At 40.9% G+C, this 22,846-nt stretch overlaps 2 non-coding genes across 2 annotated transcripts; one reads left to right on the top strand and one right to left on the bottom strand.

Annotated features, from left to right (window-relative positions):
* The first annotated feature begins 525 nt into the window (after positions 1-525).
* Positions 526-633, top strand: LOC130984793 (small nucleolar RNA R71). The gene has a single exon (XR_009088703.1). It is a non-coding gene; the product is annotated as a small nucleolar RNA R71 (small nucleolar RNA).
* Positions 634-10,348: 9,715 nt separating this feature from the next.
* Positions 10,349-10,452, bottom strand: LOC130983983 (small nucleolar RNA R71). Its single transcript, XR_009087947.1, has one exon. It is a non-coding gene; the product is annotated as a small nucleolar RNA R71 (small nucleolar RNA).
* Positions 10,453-22,846: the final 12,394 nt, after the last annotated feature.

Below are 22,846 nucleotides of genomic sequence, written 5' to 3'. Positions count from 1 at the left end.
ATGATGGGAAAGGTTGCTATTGCTAAACCTGTTTCTTCCACCATTGTTATTATTGAAGCCTTGTTTCTGTTGATCCTTCCATGAAAAATTTGGATGATTTTTCCATGAAGGATTATAGGTGTTGCCAAAGGCTTCACCCATGTAATTTACCTCTGCCATTGCAAAGTTTTCAGGATCATAAGCTTCTTCTTCAGAAGATGCTTCTTTAGTACTGTTGGATGCATTTTGCAATCCATTCAGACTTTGAGAGATCATATTGACTTGTTAGGTCAATATTTTTTTCTGAGCTAGTATGGCATTCAGAGCATCAATTTCAAGAACTCCTCTTTTTTGAGGCGTTCCATTACTCACAGGATTCCTCTCAGAGGTATATATGAACTGGTTATTTGCAACCATTTCAATAAGTTCCTGAGCTTCTGCAGGCATTTTCTTTAGGTGAATGGATCCACCTGTAGAGTGGTCCAGTGACATCTTGGAAAATTCAGACAGACTGTCATATAATATATCTAATGTGGTCCATTCTGAAAGCATGTCAGAAGGACACTTTTTGGTCAGTTGCTTGTATCTTTCCCAAGCTTCATAGAGGGATTCACCATCTTTTTGTCTGAAAGTTTGAACATCCACTCTAAGCTTGCTCAACTTCTGAGGAGGAAAGAACTTGGCCAAGAAGGCCGTGACCAGCTTATCCCAAGAGTCCAGGAAATTTCTAGGTTGTGAGTCCAACCATGTTCTAGCTCTGTCTCTTACAATAAAAGAGAAAAGCATAAGCTTGTAGACTTCAGGATCAACTCCATTGGTCTTAACAGTGTCACAGATCTGCAAGAACTCAGTTAAGAACTGATAAGGGTCTTCTGATGGAAGTCCATGAAACTTGCAGTGCTGTTGTAGTAGAGAAACTAATTGATGCTTTAGCTCAAAATTGTTTGCTCCCATGGTAGGGATTGAGATGCTTCTTCCATAAAAGTTATAAGTTGGTGTAGTAAAATCACCAAGCATCTTCCTTGCATTGTTGTTTGGTTCAGCCATAATTGTTTCTTTTGCTGCTTCCTTTTCGAAAATTTTAGTGAGGTCCTCTTCAGAGTTTTGTGCTTTAGCTGCTCTTAGCTTCCTCTTTAGAGTCCTTTCAGGTTCAGGATCAGCTTCAACAAGTATGCCTTTATCTTTGTTCCTGCTCATTTGAAAGAGAAAAAAACAAAGAAAATATAGAATCCTCTATGTCACAGTATAGAGATTCCTTGAGGTGTTAGAGAAAAATAGGAATAGAAGAAGGAGGTGGGTAAGGAAGAATTCGAACACACAAAGAGAGATGGAGTTCGAATTGACAATGGAGGAGGAATGTTAGTATTTGAATAGAAAAAGATAAGAGAGGGGGAAGAATTTTCGAAAATAAAATTTAAAATAAACTTTTGAAAAAAATTGGTTGTGTTTTTGAAAAAGATAAGAAATAGTAAAACAAACAAAAAGTCAATTAGTTAGTTGAAGAAGATTTGAAAATCAATTTTGAAAAGATAAGAAGTTAGAAAAGATTTTGAAAAAGATATGATTTGAAAAAGATATGTTTGAAAAGATATGATTGAAATTTATTTTGAAAAATATTTGAAAAGGAAATTAAAAAGATTTGATTTTTTGAAAAAGATATGTTTGAAAAGATATGATTTTGAAAAAGATATGATTGAAAATATTTGATTTGAAAAAGATTTGATTTTGAAAAATTATGAATATTTGAAAAAGATTTGATTTGAAAACAAAATTCCTCTCCTTGTGTCATCCTGGCATTAAACGCCCAGGAGCTGCATGTTTTGGGCGTTTAACGCCCAACTGCTGCATGGTTTGGGCATTTAAACGCCTAGCCAGTTTTCCTTCTTTACTGGGCATTTTGAACGCCTAGCTTTTTCTCTGTAATTCCTCTGCTTTATGTTCTTGGTCCTTCATTTTTCAAAATCCTTTATTCAAGAAGATATGTTTTCAATTTTGAAAAACAACAAAATGAGTCAAAACATATAATTCTTTGATCAAAACACAAGATATATGCAAGAACATTATGAACGTCAAGATGAACACCAAGAACAATCTTGAAGATCAAGATGAACATCAAGAGCTCAGTTTTCTCAATAAAAGAAAACATGGGGGACACCAAACGTAGAACTTTCTCATGTTTGGGCCATATGCTTTGCAAGAATGCACATGTAAAACATCATGCAGTGCAAATCAATAAATCATGAAGATCAAACAAGGCAATTCATCAAGAACGACTTGAAGATCATCAAGAACACAATGTATGTGTTTTGAAAATTGCAAGACAATTAAAATCATGCAATTAACACCAAACTTAAAATTTGGCCTTAGATTCAAACAAGAACCATGAAATATTTTTGAGTTTTTATGATTTTATGAATTTTTTTTTTGGGTTTTTCGAAAATAATTTTGGAAAAATAGAAAAAGAAGAAAAATTTTTGAAAGATTTTTGAAAACATTTTGAAAATAAAAAAAGAAAAAGAAAATTACCTAATCTAAGCAACAAGATGAACCGTTAGTTGTCCAAACTCGAACAATCCCCGCCAACGGCGCCAAAAACTTGGTGCACGAAATCGTGATCGTCAACAATGGCGCCAATAGACTTGGTGCTCTCAAACGTGAATCACACTTTGTCACAATTCCGCACAACTAACCAGCAAGTGCACTGGGTCGTCCAAGTAATACCTTCATGAGTAAGGGTCGATCCTACGGAGATTGTCGGCTTGAAGCAGGCTATGGTCACCGTGTAAATCTCAATCAGGTGGATTAAAGTGGTTATGGAGTTTGATAATTAAAATATAAATGAACATAAAATAAAGATAGAGATACTTATGTAAATCAATGGTGGGAATTTCAGATAAGTGTATGGAGATGCTTTGGCCCTTTTGAATCTCTGTTTTCCTACTGCCTTCATCCAATCCTTCATACTCCTTTCCATGGCAAGCTGTATGTTCGGGTTTTAATGGCGTCAATGGCTACCTCCCATCCTCTCAGTGAAAATGGTCCAAATGCGCTGTCACCGCACGGCTAATTATCTGTCGGTTCTTGATCATGTTGGAATAGAATCCAGTGATCCTTTTGCGTCTGTCACTACGCCCAACACTCGCGATTATGAAATATGTTAAAAAAAAATTCAACATATTTCATAATGAATATTTCTATTTTCCACAGTGTCACCTCAAATTGGCCACATCATACAATACTGTGCCACCTGGCCTCCACCACCGCTAGAAAATTTACTCAGGTCACGGAAGGGTAAAATTGACAACGAAATTTTATATTCATGTGTGCAAATGGCTCATTAAAAAATTGAAGAGTACATCTGTACTCCGTGTGAAAATTCAGGTGTACTTTTGCATATTTTTCCAGTTAGTAAACTTGAGAATGAGTTTTATTTGATTATTTCTAATGAGAGGTTATATTTTGAAAAGTATTTAATGAATTTAAAATAAATGACACTACAAGAAAAAAGTCCTATGGCCACGCTTTTTTCTTGCCACGCTTTAAAAGCGTGGCCAAAAGTGGTCAATAGCCACGCTTTTATGAGGGTGGCAATTGATTAGAGATTTGGCCACATTTTTTCTTGCTATGGTTAAAAAGTGTGGCGAAAAGGGTCTATGGCCACGCTTTTATAAGGGTGGCAATTGATTTGAGATTTGGTCAGGCTTTTTTTTGCCACGCTTCAAAAGTGTGGCCGTAGAGAAAAACAGAGACACTTTTAAAGCGTGGCAAAAAATTTTTTATCTTGGTACATTTTTAAAGCGTCCCTGTTCATACCCTGGGTCGAGCTATCTGACCTAGGATAATTGGAGATAAAGCGACCGACCTCCTCTGGTCAGACTATCCGACCTCTTTTCAAAGAGTTCGACCAAATCGACATGAAAGCCCAATAAAGGGCCCAAATAGAGGAACACGACCCAAATCCTAAGGCAGCCCAAGCCTATAGAGATAAAGGCGGTTCCATTGAAGATACGCTGACCTTAACTCAAAGATAAAGATAAGATAAGATAACTAACTTATCTTATCCAAAAGGTCACATCTCACCATTATAAATACACTGGAGCACCCAGGTATAACTCATACTCTGATTCTACTTAATACCTGCTTAATACCCTTGCTAACTTAAGCATCAGAGTCCCTTGCAGGTACCCCCCACCCTCCGGGGACGAAGGATCAGCACCACCACCAAGTCCAACAAGTCGGATACACCAGCTTCGGCCGCTGTACACCTGCCGGACACGTCGGCTCCGACCAACACAGAAGGTCTCATCCGAGATCGACCTACAGTTTCAGGTGACCCTCGGAACATTGGCGCCGTTTCTGGGGAACCTGGAAGTCATCCCATTAACATGGCGGATGACCATGACAACGACCACGATTCAGGTTTGGAAGACAGAACGCCGCATAAAAACGCGGACACAATACTCAAAGGTACTCCAGAAACCAATGGAGACAAAAATTCATCAAATCCAGGAATAATAGAAGTACTTCAGAATCGATTGGAGCAACTCGAGAAAGAAGCCCAACATCAACGTGAAAAGGAAGAAGATCTACGCCGGGAGATAAGGCGGCACAGAGAACTAGAAGATAAGCTTGTAAAACTTGAAGCCGATCTTAAAACTAAAGCTACTCGATCATCCACAGAAGATAGCTCTCAGAAAGATCAAGACCCATTCACCAGAGAAATTATGAAGACCAAAATTCCAAAAGATTTCAAGCTTCCGGATATGACTCTATATGACGGCACCTCGGACCCCAACCATCATCTCAGCAACTTCAGAAGTAGAATGTACCTCACAGATGCCTCAGATGCAGTCCGCTGCAAAGCCTTTCCAACAACTCTAACCAAGACAGCCATCAAATGGTTCGACAACCTACCTCCGAAATTCATCTCGAGTTTCGACGACCTGGCCAAGAAGTTCCTGGCCCGATTCTCCATACAAAAGGACAAAGCCAAACATGTGCCTAGCCTCCTAGGGATCAAACAAGGAGATCGGGAGAGCCTTCACAACTACATGGAAAGATTCAACAAAACATGCATGGACATACAAAGTCTACCAACAGAGGCTGCCATTATGGGCCTTATAAATGGCCTACGAGAAGGGCCATTTAGCCAATCTATATCAAAGAGATATCCTACATCCTTAGACGAAGTACAAGAACGGGCACAAAAACACATCAACATGGAGGAAAACTCTCGACTTGTTGAAGCCTCAAGGTTCGGCTCTACCTACCGAGATAAAGAATCCAAGAAAAAGGAAGATCGCTCCGGAGAAAAAATCAAAAAATATCATAACTATACTCCTCTTAGGGTATCCTTGGTAGATGTTTACAAAGAAGTCTGCCATACAGAGAAAATCCCTCCAGCTCGGCCATTTAAAGGCAAAAGAGGAGGAGGAAATCGGAATGAATACTGTGAGTATCACCGACTTCGAGGGCATTCCACCAACGAATGCTTCGACTTGAAAAACGTCATAGAAAAACTAGTAAGAGAAGGAAAGCTAGATCGATTTTTGGCCAATCGGGATGACGAACCAAGAAAAAGAAGAAGGGATGAGGACGTTGGACGAGCTGAACGATCACCTCGCACACCGGAAAGACATGTTCACGTAATACACGGCGGATTCGCCGGAGGAGGAATCTCCAAATCATCTCGAAAGCGACACCTCAAAGAAGTATACCACGTCGAAGGAAAAAAGGAAGTCCCGGACATCCCAGCAATCACGTTTACCAAGGAAGACGCATCTGGAATCATCTCGGGACACGACGACCCCATGGTCATTACGATCATACTGGCAAACGCCAACCTTCACCGTACATTAATTGACCAGGAAAGCTCTGCAGACATCTTATTCAAAACTGCCTTCGACAAACTCGGTCTAGATGAAAAAGAGCTAAGAGCATACCCAAACAGCCTGTTCGGACTAGGAGATGCCCCAGTTCAACCGCTGGGATACGTATCGCTGCATACAACCTTCGGAAAGGGGAACCAGTCCCGAACACTCAAGATAGATTACATCGTGGTCGACGTAAGCTCAGCCTACAATGCCTTAATAGGTCGGACAACGTTAAATCAACTCGGAGCAATAGTTTCCACCCCACATCTATGTATGAAATTCCCAACTGCGGAAGGGATAGCTACGATAAAGGCAGATCAAAAAATGGCACGTCGCTGTTACAACGAAAGCCTAAACCTCCGAGGTGAAGGAGGAGAGTTTCACACCATCGAGCTCGGTGGAGTTCAGAGGCGAGAAGAACTCCGACCACAACCCGAAGGAGAAATAGAAAGAATCCAGATCGGAGACACCTCGGATAAAACAACTAATATTGGCACGATCCTGAAAGGAGACATGAAGGAATCGCTAATACAGTTCCTACGAGATAATGTTGATCTCTTCGCATGGAAAGCCGCCGACATGCCAGGTATTGATCCCAAACTAATGAGCCACAAATTGGCAGTTGATGGGCGGATAATTTATACGCTTTTTGGCATTGTTTTTAGGTAGTTTTTAGTAAGTTCAAGCTACTTTTAGGGATGTTTTCATTAGTTTTTATGTTAAATTCACATTTCTAGACTTTACTATGAGTTTGTGTGTTTTTCTGTGATTTCAGGTAATTTCTGGCTGAAATTGAGGGACTTGAGCAAAACTCTAAAAAAGACTGACAAAAGGACTGCTGATGCTGTTGGAATCTGACCTCCCTGCACTCGAAATGGATTTGCTGGAGCTACAGAACTCCAATTGGCGCGCTCTGAACGGCGTTGGAAAGTAGACATCCAGGGGTTTCCAGCAATATATAATAGTCCATACTTTATTCGGAAATTTACGACGTAACTTGGCGTTGAACGCCAAGTTCATGCTGCTGTCTGGAGTTAAACGCCAGAAAAACGTCATGATCCGGAGTTGAACGCCCAAAACACGTCATAACTCGGAGTTCAACTCCAAGAGAAGCCTCAGCTCGTGGATTGATCAAGCTCAGCCCAAGCATACACTAAGTGGGCCCCGGAAGTGGATTTATGCATCAATTACTTACTCATGTAAACCCTAGGAGCTAGTTTATTATAAATAGGATGATTTACTAATGTATTAGACATCTTTGGTCTCAGTTTTATTTTATTCTTCATCCTAAGAGGCTATTGATCACGTTTTAGGGGGCTGGCCATTCGGCCATGCCTGAACCTTTCACTTATGTATTTTCAACGGTGGAGTTTCTGCACACCATAGATTAAGGGTGTGGAGCTCTACTGTACCTCAAATTTCAATACAATTACTATTACTTTTTATTCAATTCTCTCTTATTCTTATTCCAAGATATTCATTCGCACCCAAGAACATGATGAATGTGATGATTATGTGACGCTCATCATCATTCTCACCTATGAACGCGCGTGATTGACAACCACCTTCGTTCTACATGCAACCGAGCATGAATGTGTATCTCTTAGATTCCCCAACAGAATCTTCGTGGTATAAGCTAGATAGATGGCGGCATTCATGAGGATCCGGAAAGTCTCACCTTGTCTGTGGTATTCCGAGTAGGATCCTGGGAATCCGGAAGGTCTAACCTTGTCTGTGGTATTCCGAGTAGGATTCCGGTAATGAATGACTGTGACGTGCTTCAGACTCGCAAGTGCTGGGCGTTAGTGACAGACGCAAAAGAATCAAGGGATTCTATTCCAGCAGGAGCGGGAACCAACTAGTGATTAGCCGTGCTGTGACAGAGCGCGTGAGCGTAGTTTTCACTGCGAGGATGGGATGTAGCCTTCGGCCAGTGTGATGCCCCCAGACGATTAGCCATGCGAGTGACAGCGCAGAGGACCATTTTCCAGAGAGGATACAAAGTAGCCATCGTCGAACGGTGAACCCCTATACACAGCTTGCCATGGAAAGGTGTAAGAAGGATTGAGTTGAAGCAGTAGGAAAGTAGGCGTTCTTGAGCCATACAGTATCTCCATTCGTTTATCTGAAATTCCCACCAATGAATCTGCATAAGTATTCTATCCCTTTTATTATTTCTATTTTCTTATTTCTATTTTTGAAACCATAAACAAATTTAATCTGCCTAACTGAGATTTACAAGGTGACCATAGCTTGCTTCATACCAACAATCTCTGTGGGATCGACCCATACTCACGTAAGGTTTATTACTTGGATGACCCAGTACACTTGCTGGTTAGTTGAACGGAGTTGTGTCCACTCGTGCCAATTTCAAATTCCATAAAAGTACAAGGAGTACAACTTAAAGAATATGGATCACAATTTCGTCCACCAAGTTTTTGGCGCCGTTGCCGGGGATTGTTCGAGTATGGACAACTGACGGTTCATCTTGTTGCTCAGATTAGGTAATTTTCTTTTCAAAATCTTTTTCAAAATTTTTCTTTTCTTTTTCGTTTTTCTAACTTTATTTTCGAAAAAAATTAAAAAAAATAAAAAAAATTAGAAAATCATAAAAATCAAAAATATTTTGTGTTTCTTGTTTGAGTCTTGAGTCAATTTTTAAGTTTGGTGTCACTTGCTTGCTTTTAAAAATTTTTCTTGCATTTTTCGAAAATCCCATGCATTCATAGTGTTCTTCATGATCTTCAAGTTGTTCTTGATAAGTTCTCTTGTTTGATCTTGATGATTTCTTGTTTTGTGTTGTTTGTTGTTTTTCATATGCATTTTTTGTTTATTAGAGTCCAAGCATTAAAAATTTCTAAGTTTGGTGTCTTGCATGTTTTCTTTGCATCAAAGATTTTTCAAAATTATGTTCTTGATGTTCATCATGATCTTCAAAGTGTTCTTGGTGTTCATCTTGACATTCATAGCATTCTTGCATGCATTCATTGTTTTGATCTAAAAATTTAATGCATTGAGTAAATTTGTTGTTTTTCTCTCTCATAATTAAAAAATTCAAAAATAAAAAAATATATCTTTTCCTTATTTCCCTCCAAATTTTCGAAATTTTGGGTTGACTTGGTCAAAAATTTTTAAAATTAGTTGTTTCTTACAAGTCAAGTCAAAATTTCAATTTTAAAAATCTTATCTTTTCAAAAATCATATCTTTTTCATTTTTTTATTATTTTCGAAAATTTTAAAAATTACTTTTCAAAAATCTTTTTCTTAGCTTTTATATCTAATTTTCGAAAATTAGCTAACAATTAATGTGATTGGTTCAAAAATTTGAAGTTTGTTACTTTCTTGTTAAGAAAGGTTCAATCTTTAAATTCTAGAATCTTATCTTGTAGTCTCTTGTTAGTTAAGTCATTCTAAAAATTAAATCTTTTTCAAAATATCTTTTTCTTAAAACTTTTATCTTATCTTTTTATCTTATCCTTTTCAAAATTTTATATTTTTCAAAATTTGATTTCAAAATATCTTATCTAACTTCTTTTCTTCTCTTTTTAAAATTTAATTTCAATATCTTTTTCAATCAACTAACTAACTTTTTGTTTGTCTCTTATCTTTTTCAAAACCACCTAACTACTTTTCCCTCTTCAATTTTCGAAAATATCTCTCTCTCTTTTCAAAAATTCTTTTTAATCAACTAAATGTTTCATATTTTAATTTTAATTACATTTTATCTCTAAATTTCGAAAATTACTAACCCCTTTTTCAAAATTATTTTCGAAATCTCCCTTCTCTTTTCTTCTTCTATTTAATTATTTAATTACTAACACTTCTCTTCACCTCTTTCCATCTAATTATCCGAATCCCATCTTCTACATTCTTCTCCCCTTTCTTCTTCTACTAACATAAAGGAATCTCTATACTGTGACATAGAGGATTCTTCTTTCTTTTCTTGTTTTCTTCTCTTTCATATGAGCAGGAACAGGGAAAAAGGCACTCTTGTTGAAATTGATCCAGAACCTGAAAGGACTCTGAAGAGGAAATTAAGAGAAGCTAAATTAAATTATTCTAAAGGTAACCTTTCAGAAATTTTCGAACAAGAGAAGGAGATGGCAGCCGAAAATAATAATAATGCAAGGAGAATGCTTGGTGACTTCACAAAGCCAACGTCCAAATTTGATGGAAGAAGCATCTCCATTCCTGCCATTGGAGCCAACAACTTTGAGCTGAAACCTCAGCTAGTTGCCTTAATGCAACAAAACTGCAAGTTTTATGGACTTCCATCTGAAGATCCTTATCAGTTTTTAACTGAGTTCTTGCAGATCTGTGAGACTGTAAAGACGAATGGAGTTGATCCTGAAGTCTACAGACTCATGCTTTTCCCTTTTGCTGTAAGGGACAGAGCTAGAATATGGTTGGATTCACAACCCAAGGATAGCCTGGACTCCTGGGATAAGCTGGTCACTGCCTTCTTGGATAAATTCTTTCCTCCTCAAAAGCTGAGCAAGCTGAGAGTGGATGTTCAAACCTTCAAACAAAAAGATGGTGAATCCTTCTATGAAGCTTGGGAAAGATACAAGCAGCTGACCAAAAGATGTCCATCTGACATGTTTTCAGAATGGACCATATTAGATATATTCTATTATGGTCTCTCTAAATTTTCGAAAATGTCATTGGACCATTCTGCAGGTGGATCTATTCACCTGAAGAAAACGCCTGAAGAGGCTCAAGAACTCATTGACATGGTTGCAAACAACCAATTCATGTACACTTCTGAGAGGAATTCCGTGAATAATGGGATACCTCAGAAGAAAGGAGTTCTTGAAATTGATGCTCTGAATGCCATATTGGCTCAGAACAAAGTGTTGACTCAACAGGTCAACATGATCTCTCAAAATCTGAATGGATGGCAACATGCATCCAACAGTACTAGAGAGGCAGCTTCTAAAGAAGCTTATGATCCTAAGAACCCTGCCATGGCAGAGGTTAATTACATGGGTGAACCTTATGGAAACACCTATAACTCATCATGGAGAAATCATCCAAATTTCTCATGGAAGGATCAACAAAAGCCTCAACAAGGCTTTAACAATGGTGGACGCAACAGGCTGGGCAATAGCAAGCCATATCCATCATCTTCTCAGCAACAGACAGAGAATTCTGAACAAAACACTTCTAATTTAGCCAATGTAGTCTCTGATCTGTCAAAAGCCACTTTCAGTTTCATGAGTGAAACAAGATCCTCCATCAGAAATCTGAAGGCACAAGTGGGCCAGCTGAGTAAGAAAGTCATTGAAACTCCTCCCAGTACTCTCCCAAGCAATACAGAAGAGAATCCAAAAGGAGAGTGCAAAGCCATTGACATAGTCAATATGGCCGAATGCACAAGGGAGGAGGAAGACGAAAATCCTAGTGAGGAAGACCTCCTGGGACGTTCCTCAAGCAAGAAGGAGTTTCCTATTAAGGATCCAAAGGAATCTGAGGCTCATACAGAGACCATAGAGATTTCATTGAATCTCCTTCTTCCATTCATGAGCTCTGAAGACTATTCATCCTCTGAAGAGGATGAAGATGTAACTGGAGAGCAAGTTGCTCAATATTTAGGAGCTATCATGAAGCTGAATGCCAAGTTGTTTGGTAATGAGACTTGGGAAAGTGAACCTCCCTTGCTCATTAATGAACTGGATACTTGGATTCAGAAAATTCTACCTCAAAAGAAACAAGATCCTGGCAAGTTCTTAATACCTTGTACCATAGGCACCGTGATCTTTGAAAAAGCTCTGTGTGATCTGGGGTCAGGGATAAATCTTATGCCACTCTCTGTAATGGAGAAGCTGGGGATCATTGAGGTACAACCTGCCTTGTTCTCATTACAACTGGCAGACAAGTCATTGAGACAAGCTTATGGAATAGTAGAGGATGTGTTAGTAAAGGTTGAAGGCCTTTACATCCCTGCTGATTTCATAATCTTAGACACTAGGTAGGAAGAGGATGATTGCATTATCCTTGGAAGACCTTTCCTAGCCACAGCAGGAGCTGTGATAGATGTCAACAGAGGTGAATTAGTCCTTCAATTGAATGGGGACTACCTTGTGTTTAAGGCACATGGCCATCCCTCTGTGACAGAAGAGAGCAAGCATGAAGAGCTTCTCTCAGTTCAGAGTCAAGAAGAGCCCACACAGTCAAACTCTAAGTTTGGTGTTGTGAGGCCACAACTAAACTCTAAGTTTGGTGTTAAGATCCCATATCCAAACTCTAAGTTTGGTGTTGGGACTATACAACATTGACCTGATCACCTTGTGGCTCCATGAGAGCCACTGTCAAGCTATTGACACTAAAGAAGCGCTTGTTGGGAGGCAACCCAATTTTATTTATCTAATTTTATTTTATTCTATTTTATTGTTATTTTGTGTTTTATTAGGTACATGATCATGAGGAGGCACGAAAAAATCATAAAAATTAAAAACAGAATCAAAAAAACAGAAGAAAAAAATTCACACCCTGGAGGATGCACAGGCTGGCGTTCAACGCCAGTAAGATGCATCTGGCTGGCGTTCAACGCCAGAACAGAGCATCATTCTGGCGCTGAACGCCAGAAACAAGCAACATTCTGGTGCTGAACGCCAGGAATGTGCCCAGAGAGGAAAAACTGGCGCTGAACGCCAGTAACAAGCATAAAACTGGCGCTGAACGCCAGTAACAAGCATGAAACTGGCGTTCAACGCCAGGAACATGCTTTACATGGGCGTTGAACCTTTCACTTATGTATTTTCAACGGTGGAGTTTCTGCACACCATAGATTAAGGGTGTGGAGCTCTGCTGTACCTCAAGTTTCAATACAATTACTATTACTTTTTATTCAATTCTCTCTTATTCTTATTCCAAGATATTCATTCGCACCCAAGAACATGATGAATGTGATGATTATGTGACGCTCATCATCATTCTCACCTATGAACGCGCGTGATTGACAACCACCTTCGTTCTACATGCAACCGAGCATGAATGTGTATCTCTTAAATTCCCCAACAGAATCTTCGTGGTATAAGCTAGATAGATGGCGGCATTCATGAGGATCCGGAAAGTCTCACCTTGTCTGTGGTATTCTGAGTAGGATCCTGGGAATCCGGAAGGTCTAACCTTGACTGTGGTATTCCGAGTAGGATTCCGGTAATGAATGACTTTGACGTGCTTCAGACTCGCAAGTGCTGGGCGTTAGTGACAGACGCAAAAGAATCAAGGGATTCTATTCCAGCAGGAGCGGGAACCAACCAGTGATTAGCCGTGCTGTGACAGAGCGCGTGAGCGTAGTTTTCACTGCGAGGATGGGATGTAGCCTTCGGCCAGTGTGATGCCTCCAGACGATTAGCCATGCGAGTGACAGCGCAGAGGACTATTTTCCAGAGAGGATACAAAGTAGCCATCGTTGAACGGTGAACCCCTATACACAGCTTGCCATGGAAAGGAGTAAGAAGGATTGAGTTGAAGCAGTAGGAAAGTAGGCGTTCTTGAGCCATACAGTATCTCCATTCGCTTATCTGAAATTCCCACCAATGAATCTGCATAAGTATTCTATCCCTTTTATTATTTCTATTTTCTTATTTCTATTTTCGAAACCATAAACAAATTTAATCTGCCTAACTGAGATTTACAAGGTGACCATAGCTTGCTTCATACCAACAATCTCTGTGGGATCGACCCTTACTCACGTAAGGTTTATTACTTGGACGACCCAGTACACTTGCTGGTTAGTTGAACGGAGTTGTGTCCACTTGTGCCAATTTCAAATTCCATAAAAGTACAAGGAGTACAACTTAAAGAATATGGATCACAATTTCGTCCACTAGCAGTCTATCCGGGATCCCAGCCGGTACAACAAAGACGAAGAAAACTTAGATCAGAACGAACTCAGGCTGTAGAAGAACAAGTACAAGCGCTTCTCGAGGCCGGGTTCATAAGGGAAATCAAATGTCCACTATGGCTAGCAAACGTCGTCTTAGTGAAAAATTCAAATGGGAAGTGGCGAATGTGCACCGACTACACTGACCTCAACAAAGCCTGCCCAAAAGACCCCTATCCACTCCCAAGCTTCGACGCTCTAGTGGATGCTTCAACATGATATAAGTATCTCTCATTCATGGACGCATATTTAGGGTACAACCAAATCCCCATGTATCCACCAGATCAAGAAAAAACCTCGTTCCTAACGCCGAAAGCAAACTACTGTTACATCGTGATGCCTTTTGGTCTCAAGAACGCAGGAGCTACTTATCAAAGGCTAATGAATAAAGTTTTCACAGATCACATCAGAAAAATCATGGAAGTTTATGTAGACGATATGTTGATAAAGACACAAAGCGAAGATACATTGTTATCCGACCTAACTCAAGTGTTTTCTACTATCAGGAAACACAACATGCGGCTCAATCCCGCAAAATGCACCTTCGCAGTAGAAGCTGGCAAATTCTTGGGCTTCATGCTCACACAAAGGGGGATTGAAGCAAATCCAGACAAGTGTCGAGCCATACTCAACATGAAGAGCCCAACCTGTATCAAAGAAGTACAACAACTCAACGGAAGGTGGCCGCTCTATCCCGATTCTTAGCAGGAGCTGCGATGAGATCTCTTCCCTTCTATAAGAAAGGGAAAACATTTTGAATGGACAATAGAATGTGAGCAAGCCTTCCTAGACTTTAAGGAGTTCTTAGGACGGCCACCTATCCTATCTCGGCCACGAGAAGGAGAACCGCTCAAATTATATCTCGCAGTAGGGAGCCGGGCAATAGCCTCAGCACTAGTCAGAGAAGACGAACATGGGCAAAAACCCGTCTACTTCATTAGCAAAGCACTACAGGGATCCGAGCTGAACTACCAGAAAATAGAAAAGTTTGCCTACGCTCTGATCCTCACATCCCGGCGGCTTCGCCCGTATTTCCAAGCGCATACCATTAAAATTCGAACCAACCAACCCATAAAAGGAATATTGCAGAAAATAGATCTAGCAGGAAGAATCCTACAATGGGCAATCGAGTTGTCTGAATTCGATCTCCAATACGAGGCGCGTACAGCGATCAAATCACAACACCTGGCCGACTTCATCGCAGAATTCACAGACATCCTGGAAATCCCCATAGAATGGAACATATACGTAGACAGATCCTCGAATAAAACAGGAAGTGGTGCGGGTGTGATAGTTGAGAGCAACCAAGGAACTCAACTTGAGCTCTCCCTTAAATTCGGATTTTCGGCCTCAAACAACCAGGCAGAATACGAAGCACTATTAGCTGGTCTAAAGCTGGCTAGAGAGGTTGGAGCCCGGAAGCTCAACATCTACAGTGACTCACAAGTCATCACCTCACAAATAACAGGAAACTACCAAGCCAAAGATCCGACCATGAAAAAATATTTGGATAAAACCAAAGAACAGCTCGGACAACTCGGGGAATATAGGATCCACCACATACCTCGTGAGCAAAATGCCCGAGCTGACGCCCTTTCAAAATTAGCCAGCACCAAACCAGGGGGCAACAACAAAAGCCTCATCCAAGAGGTATTACATAACCCGTCAATAGCGGAAGAAGAAAGAATCCTAGCCATAATAGGTCAGGATCAAGGATGGATGACCCCCATAATAAACTACCTCAAAATAGAAGAACTCCCTACAGATGAAAAGGAGGCAAAGGGGCTGAAAAGGGAGGCACAGTACTACACTATCATAAACAACACGCTGTACAAAAAAGGGATATCAACACCTTTACTAAAATGCGTACCAACTTCCAATACAAAGGAAGTCCTGGAGGAAGTACACAGTGGCATTTGTGGAAATCATCTCGGAGCACAAGCTCTCACCAAAAAGGTACTCCGGGCGGGATTCTATTGGCCAACTCTACAAAAGGAGGCTACAGAATTTGTAAGGACATGTCCACCATGCCAGAAGCATGCCAACTTTCACATTGCCCCACCAGAAAAGCTCATCAGCGTGACCTCACCCTGGCCATTTGCGAAATAGGGACTCGACCTACTCGGACCTTTCCCACAGGGATCGGGACAAGTAAAATTCCTCATAGTAGGAGTAGACTATTTCACAAAATGGATCGAAGCAGAACCCCTGGCCAACGCCACCGCTCAAAGAAGCCGAAAATTCCTATATAGGAACATTATTATGAGATTCGGGGTACCATACTCCATCACCACGGATAACGGTACCCAATTTACAGAGGCAGGCTTCAGAAAACTGGTGGCCGACTTGAACATAAAACACCAGTTCACCTCTGTCGAACATCCCCAAGCCAATGGACAAGCCGAAGCGGCCAACAAAGTCATATTGGCCGGATTAAAGCGGAGGCTAAAAGAAGCAAAGTGAGCTTGGGCCGAGGAACTACCACAAGTCCTATGGGCATACCGAACAACACCCCATTCTACTACAAACGAATCACCATTTCGACTAGCATACGGAGTGGAGGCAATGATTCTAATAGAAATCGAAGAAGGATCTCCCCGAGTAGTCCACTACAATGAACAAGCAAACTCCCAACTTCAGAGAGAAGAGCTCGACTTGTTACCCGAAATCCAAGAAAGAGCTCAGATCAGGGAAGAAGCTCTAAAGCGACGAATGGCCTCCAGATATAATCAAAAGGTAGTATCGAGAAGTTTCGCAGAGAATGATCTCATCCTAATCAGAAATGATATTGGAACAACTCGATCCGGAGAAGGAAAGCTAGCAGCAAACTGGAAAGGACCTTACCGAGTCATTGAAGTACTGGGGAAGGGCTACTACAGATTTTCCGAGCTTGATGGATGGGAGCTTCCTCGATCATGGCACGCCTGCAACCTATGAAGGTACTACAGTTAGGAAAGGTAAAGGATCTCACTAAATGGATGCGCTTTTTTTCCTGAAAAGGTTTTTTAATGAGGCACCATGTCGAGACCTAGGAACAAGGGAATTCCCACATGTATATATTTGCATTTTTTCTTTGAATAAAGTTTATCTAGATATTCTACACGATTCCAAGACGCATTAATCTGAAGTATTCATCGTCCGATTATAAAGCAACAGGTCGGCAGAAAGTGAAAAACAAATTCATTGCGCGACCACGATAAAGACAATCGTCCGATAAAGGTGAAAGCGCGATTCACCCAAAGGACGATCTAAAGACGCCAACCATTTTCTATAAATCGGCAAAGATGAACACAGAATAATGTAAGAAGTTATCGAAAGCAATCCAAAAAAAGAACCTGACGAGGTCTTACGGATAGCTAATATAATAACTTAAAAGACTGGCCGACATTCAAAAATCGGACCAAGTCAAACCAAGTTATAAGTAAACCCTGGAAAGAGGTCTGGCCAACCCTATTAAAGAGGATTACTTTAACTTAGAAGGGCCTGACATAACAAAGTCAGCCCAAAACTAAAAGAGTTATACAAGTAGTCCCTGAAAGAGATCTGACAAAGATCCAAGAAAGAGGACTACGAAAAATAACTTAAAGGAGACCGACATAACCAAATCGGACTCCTACCATTAAAAAGTTATCAAAGTAATCCCTGAAAGAGATCTGACAAAGATCCAAGAAACAGGATTACAGAAATAACTTAAAGGAGACCGACATAACCAAATCGGACTCCTACCATTAAAAAAGTTATACAAGTAGTCCCTGAAAGAGATCTGACAAAGATCCAAGAAATAGGACTACGAAAAATAACTTAAAGGAGACCGACATAACCAAATCGGACTCCTACCATTAAAAAGTTATCAAAGTAATCCCTGAAAGAGATCTGACAAAGATCCAAGAAAGAGGATTACAGAAATAACTTAAAGGAGACCGACATAACCAAATCGGACTCCTACCATTAAAAAGTTATCAAAGTAATCCCTAAAAGAGATCTGACAAAGATCCAAGAAAGAGGATTACAGAAATAACTTAAAGGAGACCGACATAACCAAATCAGACTCCTACCATTAAAAAAGTAATACAAGTAGTTCCTGAAAGAGATCTGACAAAGATCCAAGAAAGAGGACTACGAAAAATAACTTAAAGGAGACCGACATAACCAAGTCGGACTCCTACCACTAAAAAGTTATCAACATAATCCCTGAAAAAGACCGAGTAAAGGCCCAGAAAAGGGGATCACGAAAATAGCTTTTGAGGGGGAACAACATAAAGAAATCGGTCATAAGGCGCTAAAGAGCGAGGAAACCGAGAAACAAGTCGGACCCCCCACAGGCACGGCCTCAGAAGGATCCAAGCTACAAACGATAAAGTACGCAAACAACCTAAAGAGGCCAGAACAGCAAATTTCAGATACCATGCATAAAACGATAAAAAGCTTCAAGAGGTCACCACAAAACCAACCTCGGAAGCTACTTTTGTTTTTCAAAAAAGAGTTGCAAGACAGACAACTAGAAGCGTCAACAAAACAAAGTTCAAAAAGCCCACAAACCGGGCTATTTACAAAATATCCAGAAAAAGATCAGCTAAAGATCGGGAGCTTTCCCGGCAGCATCAATATGAGGAGAAGGAGGACAAGTCTGAAGGGGCACGGCATCTATGGTTCCATCATCCCGGTTCAGAATCTGGCAATCCGGATCAGATGTAACGGGAGGAACAGAGGAGGTCGACACCTTGAGAGAAGGCACTGGGGGAGGATCAATCTCTTCATCATCCTGGTCATCAGGGACAATCTTACCATCTCTCACGACGTTATCCAGGCTGATAAGAGTCAAGTCGGCATCAGGAGCAACAACTCGGAACTGCTCCATCAGGTTCTCAGAGGCAGCAGTTACACTACCCACAAGGTGACCCTGAAGCTCACCATAATTAACCCGAGCTGTTTCCAACTCCTCCTGAAGACGCATCAATTCCCTATAAGCCGAGACATAGCTATCCTTATGTTTCAAAGCCATGTCTTCGGCCAGCTTCAGAGAAGCAGCAAGGGCAATAGAGCTGGCCTTCTCACCCTCCAGTTCCTTCTCCACCTTGGCCAACTTCACCTCCAACTCCTCCTTCAGACCCTTGATTCGATCAAACTCTGACTTGGCCTCCTCCATAAAAGATTTGGTAGCATGAACCGGAATCCCCTGAATTGTTCGAAAAATAGCCGCACCCATATGGGCCATCTTCACACTATTTTGGGTAATAAAATACAAATGCTTTAACAGAGACACGTCGTCCATGGAAAGCCCACCATAGGGGGCAATTTGCTGGTCAACAAATTCAATGGCATCAAAGTCTGGAGCATCCAAGTTAAAGGGTTCGGATGTTTTTTGCTTTTTCAAAGGTGGGGCACCAGAAGCAGCAGCAGAAGTTTGAGGAGGATCGACCTGATGAAACTGAGGAGTAGGAATTACTTTCCTCGGCCCAAGGGAACTTGGCACCGGGGGCTTCAGGGGGACCTGTGAAGATCCCTCGCCGGCCACCTTGGCCGAGATGTTCAGAGCAGCAGTTGCCTTTTTTGCCCTTTTGAAGGCCTTCATAGAGTCATTATTCTTTGACATCTCTACAAAACACAAAAACAATCACGACAAAGAGCTACAAAAGAGGAAGAAAAAGGAAATAAGTACAGAAACAAGTCAGACAAATACCCAAAATAGTCCGAACCAAGGATAGGTCATTCAAAAACCTTTTTGTATCAAGATGGGGCGGTTTCCCCCATAGATCCTCAAGAACAACAACAAAAGCACGCTCAACATCATCAAGCATCTCCCAAGTATAACGAGACACTCTCACATCCCTCTGCCACTCTAGAGGGAAAGAAGGCTCATCATTTTCGTCAAGAAAAAAGGGGCGGGCCCCCTCGACAGCACGAACCTTAAAGAAGTAATTCTTGAAATCCTTAAAGGACTCATCATACATAGCAAAAACTTTATGGCCCTGGGCGGACCTGAAGGAAACCCAATAAGCCTTCTTTTTTGAAGAACCGCCAGGCTTGGCAGAAACAAACAAATAAAGAAATAAAGTCTGGGAAGGTGTTACATCTAGTTCACGACAGAGAAGTTGGAAAATTTTAATAAAACCCCAGGAATTGGGGTGAAGCTGGGATGGAGTAATATTACACGACCACAACAGGTCGGTTTCAAAAGCAGTAAAAGGAAAAGTAACATTCAACTGGCTGAAAAAGTATTCATAGGCATAAAAGAAGGGACGCTCCCTCTCAATGGAAGTCGGAAATCAAACCCTCTCATCGGAATTAGGAGCAATAAGCTCGTAATCCCCCTCGCGAGCATTGTTACCACAAATCCTATGACGCTTCCTCAGCTCTGTGCAAAATTCAGCGTCCACAACGGAAACACACAACAAAACGAGGGAGTCCAGCCAATCGGACATCCCCTCGGGAACTCTGGAAGACATCTCTACAATGTTATTGCGAGAAGACATGAGGCCAACTAAATCCTACAAGTAAGAAAAGAAAATGAGGTTACTACAAACATCTCGGACAAAGGAGAAAACAACTCGATCAATACTTCTCAGGCAATGAAAAGCAAGAAAAGGAAAACCCCAAGACTCAAACCAAAGTCCTGGGGCATCCTTTGGAGGCAGTAACAAGGTAAGGTTTCCAGAAAAATAGTGTGAAGTTCGCATCCCAGCATTTTTTCAAACAAGAAAAAGACCTCAAACAAGCAAGCATTTTCAGAAGCATAAGTCATCACAGTGTACCAAACAAAAAGCATTCCCAGAACGTCAAAACACGCCAAATTGCTAAAGGTATGAACTTTCTCAAAATCAGAAAACAAAAACAATCAAGCAAAGCAAGGAACAAGATACAGATTCTCTATCAGAAGCAACAACAAAACCCTAGAAAGCCTCGACAAAAATGTCAAAAGAGCGCACGAAAGAAAGCCAAGAAAAACACGTTTGCAACGACAAACAAACACAAGATCATGAAAAGGTTCAAACTTTCAAACATGCAAAATCAAAGCTTCACCAAAAAACTAAAAGTAAAGCCGCAAAAGAAGCAAGAAAGTTAGTACCAACCTGAAAAAGCAGCAGGCTTTGAGGAAGTTGAAGAGGAAAGGTGAAAATCTGGAATTGCTCTCTCAAAAGTAAAAGAGAAGACACGAGCAAAAGCAACGTCGCTGGGCTGAAACACGGAAATGCAAAACTCCAAGCAGAGGCTTCAGAAAAACCAAACGGACGCCGCAACACGAAAAAAGTTGAAAGCGAGAGAAATGCGAAGAAGTTACGAAAAGGGCGAAGGAGAGAAACCGTTTCTGGATTTTCAAAATCAAGATAAAAAAGCCAAAGGGAAATGGGGCAATTAATGTTAAAATTAATGTAGACATTAAACCCTCGCACGTTTCCAAAGCGCCGATATAAAAGCGCGCGCTTTTAAGAAGAAAAACGTTCTACATTCAAAAGCTTATACAAAAGGAATCGACAAAATACTTGAGTTCGGCTTCACCAAAGAAGGACCGAAGTCAAGGACCCGACCTCAAAAAAGAAGACCGAGCTCAAGCAGGGGCACTGTTCATATCCTGGGTCGAGCTATCCGACCTGGGATAATTGGAGATAAAGCGACCGACCTCCTCTGGTCAGACTATCCGACCTCTTTCCAAAGAGTTCGACCAAATCGACATGAAAGCCCACTAAAGGGCCCAAATAGAGGAACACGACCCAAATCCTAAGGCAGCCCAAGCCTATAGAGATAAAGGCAGTTCCATTGAAGATACGCTGACCTTAACTCAAAGATAAAGATAAGATAAGATAACTAATTTATCTTATCCAAAAGGTCACATCTCACCATTATAAATACACTGGAGCACCCAGGTATAACTCATACTCTGATTCTACTTAATACCTGCTTAATACCCTTGCTAACTTAAGCATCGGAGTCCTTTGCAGGTACCCCCACCCTCCGGGGACGAAGGATCAGCACCACCACCAAGTTCAACAAGTCGGATACACCAGCTCCGGCCGCTGTACACCTGCCGGACACGTCGGCTCCGACCAACACAGAAGGTCTCGTCCGAGATCGACCTACAGTTTCAGGTGACCCTCGGAGCAGTCCCCATTTCCAATAACTCTATTAGCACCCCTAAAAAAGCGTGGCGAAAAGGTTTCTTAAAAAAAAGAAACTTCTAAGTCCCAAATGCGCTACTAATTCATCACTCATTAGACTTAGCTTCTTCTCTTCTCCCCTGTAAGGCTATAACACTATTATGCCAATGCTCTAAAAACCCTAACACTCAGATAGAGCTCATCGGCGTCACTTGAACTCTCTCGTCTGCCGGCGCTCCCTCCGTCGTCTCCCCTAACCCGTCTTTGCAGGCGTTCACACTCCCTTGGTGCTCATTACTCACCGTGTCGGTCAGCCAACGGAGGCCGCCTTTCCTTCCTCCGTGCCGCCAGTCTCAGCCCTCCTTCCTCTATCATCTCTTCTCATCTACTCTACCGCCTTCTCAGCCAACGAAAATGGTGGAAGTTTTGGTTCGGTGAACGAGGAGCTTCTTCAGAACATTCTGGCGAGGCTCCCAGCTTGTTGGTTTGCTTCTGCTGCTTGTGTCAGCAAATCATGGAGCTTTTTGTCAGCAATTAAATCATTACTCGTCTAAAGCTCTCTTCTGCCCTTTTTATCAATCCTTTTCCGTAAGTTTCACCTATTTCCTCCAAATCAAAACATTTCTTAAAAGCTAGGATTAATTGAAAATGGAAATGGAGCTTCGTGATTCTATCAGCTTGTTTTTAGAGTAAAATTTTCAAATTTGTACTCAAAACGATACATGTTATGTTTTGATAAACTTGATTAGTTCTGATTCCGAGTCAGATTGTGTTCAACTTTTTAGGTTACACTGAAACACTTGACCAGAAATCTGATATTATGGTCCTTGAAAATGATCATGGCCTCTATACAATTGATATTCTAGATCCATCCTTGGTAATTTATTCAATTGTTAATTGATTAAACAAATAATCAACAGTTCAACTTAACCTGTTTTATTTTTTGTTATTTTTAGGAATTTTAATTAAGTGATTTGATTTGATTTTCCGCTATTATATGAAATGTTGTT

Source organism: Arachis stenosperma, chromosome 5 (genome assembly GCF_014773155.1).
Source record: "Arachis stenosperma cultivar V10309 chromosome 5, arast.V10309.gnm1.PFL2, whole genome shotgun sequence".
Lineage (NCBI taxonomy): Eukaryota > Viridiplantae > Streptophyta > Magnoliopsida > Fabales > Fabaceae > Arachis > Arachis stenosperma.
Note: the sequence above shows the minus strand (reverse complement) of the source record. Positions and strands in the feature narration are given on the sequence as shown.